This window comes from Triticum dicoccoides, chromosome 5B (assembly GCF_002162155.2).
Source record: "Triticum dicoccoides isolate Atlit2015 ecotype Zavitan chromosome 5B, WEW_v2.0, whole genome shotgun sequence".
Classification (NCBI taxonomy): Eukaryota; Viridiplantae; Streptophyta; class Magnoliopsida; order Poales; family Poaceae; genus Triticum; species Triticum dicoccoides.
Window position 1 is genome coordinate 521,554,672 of NC_041389.1, and position 4,934 is coordinate 521,559,605.

Below are 4,934 nucleotides of genomic sequence, written 5' to 3' on the forward strand. Positions count from 1 at the left end.
GATGTAAGGATTCCCTTGGTATCTGCTAGAGCTTAAGCCATTGGGTGAATTCACGCACACATTGTTTCCGGTCCGACATGCATAGGAAGACATGTTTCTGCTCGCCACCTCACACGTTACATTTCCAATTGCCCAGTCAAGCACCACCGGTTGCCGCCCTTTGTAGGTATCATTGAACCTTGTCGTGGTTATATACTCAGAGTTGAAAACAAAATTCTCCGCTTCCACCACCATGGAGTAGGCGCATGGGTTGAAGTGCCAACTAGTCGTACTGTTGAGGTAGCCGACATCATAGAATACGACATGGTAGCTTGTTAATGCCTTGGTAATGGTGTTTTGGCAGAAGCCTATGCCGACACACAAGCCATTTGCCAGTTCGTCCAGGCTCCAACACACCGATACACACCCTGATACATACCTCGATTTGCCTGCGTAAATGTATCCCATTGAGTTGCAACCAATGCTTATGAACTTGTTCTGCACGTCCGAGAACCGATATGGCCATGATAAGTAAAAATCCCAAGGGAGCAAATCCATTTTTCCTGTACTAGAATTGTAGCAATATGATGGGATAGTCATTAAAACTCTGGATTGACCGCGGGATGCTGAAATGTTTAGAACCTCCTGTTCATGAATGAATGGCCTCTCAATTCCATCAACAGTCCTGCTGCAGTTGACCTCAAACCTTTGTTCGATGGCACAGCCAATACCAATGCCAAATGGGTAGGGAATCTCAATGTCACCGCAATGTGTTCTGTATCTGTGGTTAGGTTGCGCCAATGGCATAGATGCGAGGTTCAACAGGATTATAACGGCGCCGAGCAGTATCATCGAGGCCATATTAATTCTCTGAAATTGGTTTCACCAAATTAAGTGTCTGTTGTGCTGAAGGAGAACAGAAAACATCTTGAAAAAACTTTGATTTTATCACTTTTTAAATGGCCGGTAGGTTGAAAGTTTCAATTCCTATGTATGTTCTTGTTTAACTTTTATATATGCTAAAGAAACAACAACCTGAAAAATAAGAACAGGGTTGAATGAATGGGTTTCAATATTTGTATCAAAGGGCAATAATCTTGCAAATAAAATGTCATGTTAAATTTCTGGTCAGTCCGTCCGATTCATATTAATTCACGCAGCTATAGTACAACGTTAGTACAACGTTAGTACAAAATTATACTAAAGCAACATCAATTAATACGGATCGGAGGGAGTATTACTTTTTGACACTAGACAAAGCATATATTATATTGGAAGGTCTCTTCATATTTCATTTATATGTTCAATGATGCATCTTGCTTTTGGGTTGTTGTGCGTCCCTTTCGTCCAAAATATATGGTGCCTTGTATGGAACGATGAATTAGTTTTTCCCTAGTTTCTAAAAGATCCATGACATGTGAATTACCACTGTTGTAACAAAAAGTGCCATCAAAATCACAACATCAAAATTATCAAGCCAACCCAAAACATGAATTACTAATGTTGGAACCAGACATATATTATTTTTTGGACAGACACAAAGCACATATTAGAGGGTGTCTTCATATTTATCTCTCAATTTCTATTTTTTTTTCATGGCATGCATGTGAGTTACTAATGTTCGAGCCAAACGAAATTGTAGCGCTACATGATTAATCATAGTCAGGGAGGCAACTACTAGGCGGTCCTAATTGCGAGAACTTTTGAAACATAGTAGCGGAAAATGGACTTTGAACATTAGAAATTTATTAGATGCTAGTATTTTCTTAGCTTTATTACTGGTCACTTCCAACAATTAGCTCTGAACATTAGTAACTAGTAGGATTGTGGACACTCCCGATTCCACAATTTTATCAGAGCCAAGTCACTGGATCACATATTACTAGATCAAGATCGCGCCTTGGCGCAAGGGTGTCAGTCTCAACGTTTTGCCGAAGCATGTAACAACAAGCCAGTAGGAACCAAGTATAGCATTTGTACTTGTGCATGATGATAATGAAGTAAAGAAACATTCAATTGCAACAGAAGTAAAACACAGTGGATCTCAAGATCAATATCAGATTATATACAGGATCAAATTCGGTGCGTTCATCCGACCATAAAAGACGACCATTCAACACGAAGTTCGATACAAAAGCGAGAACACATAAGAAGAGCCAACTACGGAGACATAATCATTAAGATACTAACAAGTGGCGTAATCCATCTGCCTTCTCGATATACTTCACAGGGACCCGCCTCACACGAACCTGATACAAACAAAATGTGAGATATATAGAGCACAATGAGTTCTGCACTAAAGCATCAAATAACTAAGAATTGAACAGGAGAAAAGATAAATACTAAAAGAAATAAATAGTTAAGTGCATCAAATAACTAAGCCTGAGAACAATGACAACATAGTGGGAACACCAGAACTAAATAAAATTTAAGTAACAGAAGCCAGATGACAATCCAAATTGGCAGTTTGAATTGATTATACACAACAGAAAAAGGAATCGTCAAACAACTCCTCAAAATTTTGCAACACCTCATGTAACAGAAATTACGAAAAGAGAGGGACCAACAAAGTTAAATAAATGAGCTGCTATACAATAAAACGCATCTTACAAGCTGCAAGTTATTTTAACAATTATAGAAATCGTGCACACATGGTTAAATACCCAAGGTACTACTAACTACACATGGAAACAACCAGGAATTACAACTTTAATCGTTTAAGTAACAACAAGTCATATATAAAAAGTGAACATCACTCAAATTAGCCTACCTGAGTCTGCAAATCATCACCAGTGGCAATGTTACCCACCATGCGCAGAGCTGCAATGAGAACAGAAGTCGACGGGTACCTAAATAAATCAAATAACAGGAGTTAACACATCAACCATGTGGCATGCTAACTGATGGAAAAAGTAAACATGAAAAATGCTCTTACAAGGGAAGCTCCACAAGCGAGGAAAAACACCAGACTCAATCACAGCAGGAGGAACACCCTACACTTCAAAAAAATATTTGAGTAGAAGGCTTAACCGATACTTAATATTGTTGATAAGGAAACAATTCATTCCAAAACTACATGTAAGGCCAACATAGCAAGCAGGGAATAGATTCCTCATGTGTATCTATCTAGAAATTAACCTACTAATTCAGTAATCTTCCTAAGAGAGGAGTAGCCGACTTGGGTTTGTCAAGCCAAGTTGATGAGTTGTGTGCAGATCACTTAAGGAAAAGACTAAATGCATATTACTTTCCGCATGTGAGAGGATGCGTACTGCACAAAGCACCGATTGTAGAGCATGTTCATGTCTCAAATAAAACACACAGCCAAGAGAAGGAATTAACTGACCTGATCTGAAGGAGGAAAGATAGTGCCACCCCCTCTTCCATGGCCAAGCACATTCCTACAAAAAAAACAAGAAATGCATCATATTTATTATCCATCCTCACACATCCCTACAAAAAAGAAGAAAATAAAGCCTTTGAGGGCAATCTGAATAGACTTGAGCATGACAAAATATCAGAGAGAAGCAAATCACAAATGATGATGTTTATATAAAGCAGTTTAGACTTACCATCAAATTTGTAGCTCAAAGCTCGACACATCAAGTTTGGCAAAAAGGAATATATCAAAAGCTAAGTAGCTTGCTCGATTGCTCAAGAGCGTACCTATATCAGTAATGGTCAATCATCATTGCACCATATCAGAATTCTATTTAAAAAACATAGCAGACAAAATGCTGTAGCATTATTATTTATAGCATGTAAGAACAAATAGCTGCAACTGGTAACTTGCGGAAAAATAGTAGTGGTATCACAACGAATTAAACCAAGCTATGTGATGAGCACAACTACTTCAAAGTATAGGATATTTTAAAAGAACTTCTAATAGGCCTTGGTTGCAAGAAGAAGCCAGAGTCCAGCAAAAGGAGCTTACTTGCAAGAAGCCAGAATCCAGGGGTCGCGTAAGTGCTAGACATGCCGTCACAAGCAACATTACAGCTCTTGATCCAGACCCCCTCCTTCGCTGTATGACGCCACTTGAAAATAGAGCATTTTACTGGGAGGGAAAAAGCATGGCTCATTAGGCATTGTGTAGGCTCCACCCTTTACACAAAGGTGTAGAAAAAGCACACTAATTGTAAGATAACATGTCCATATATATTCAATTGTCAAGGCAAAAGACACTAATTGTAGAAAAGCACACTAATTGTAAGATAACATGTTCCTATGTAGTTAAACCCTAATGGACCACGATCGGCCAAACATGCCTCAATGGCAGCTCCCCCCCTCATCAGCATGGTTACCAAAACACAGATGATTGTTCGCACATCTTATTTCCACTTTTCACGTGTTTCATGCCTAGCTGAAGTTCCTGGTAAATATTTTCCAAAAACCATCTTGCTATCAGAGAAAACTCCAAAGCCTGGGAAGTATAACCAGAACACAAGAACATGAATAAAGTTGGAAACTTTATATACATATATGGTGTTCAATTAAGCAAAACATGATCAGTCATACAAGGAGATAAAGGAAGAAAATAACAATACAAAAGTATGTCATTATTTAAACTGATTATGTTCAAAGTCCCCATCTGATTTATACTAAGGAGTTGAATATTTGATACAGCTAATAAAGCAAACCACCATAAAGGTTTCTTCTAATTGCCAAATTTTACAGTTAGAAGAACCACACTATTAATATGTAACAAACGTGGAACAACTAAGCATGTCAACCACTATATTTACATCATCCGACGAACTGGATGTGGCACCAATTGCTTTTGTTGCGTCAACAACTTTGATATTCTGTGTTAAGCGGCATATATGCATTGTAGTTAGTTGCAACCGGTCAATAATTAGCAAGTACAACCTCAAAAATTCAATTGTCAGGCAAGATTACCATTTCAAAACTATTGAGAGATTACCCAAAACCCAAAAGTGTTGTTCTGCATAGAA

At 38.2% G+C, this 4,934-nt stretch overlaps 1 pseudogene; it reads right to left on the reverse strand.

Moving 5' to 3' along the window:
- LOC119309925 overlaps positions 1-840 on the reverse strand; it is a 13,298-nt pseudogene extending 12,458 nt beyond the window's left edge.
- Between the last annotated feature and the right edge of the window lie 4,094 nt (positions 841-4,934).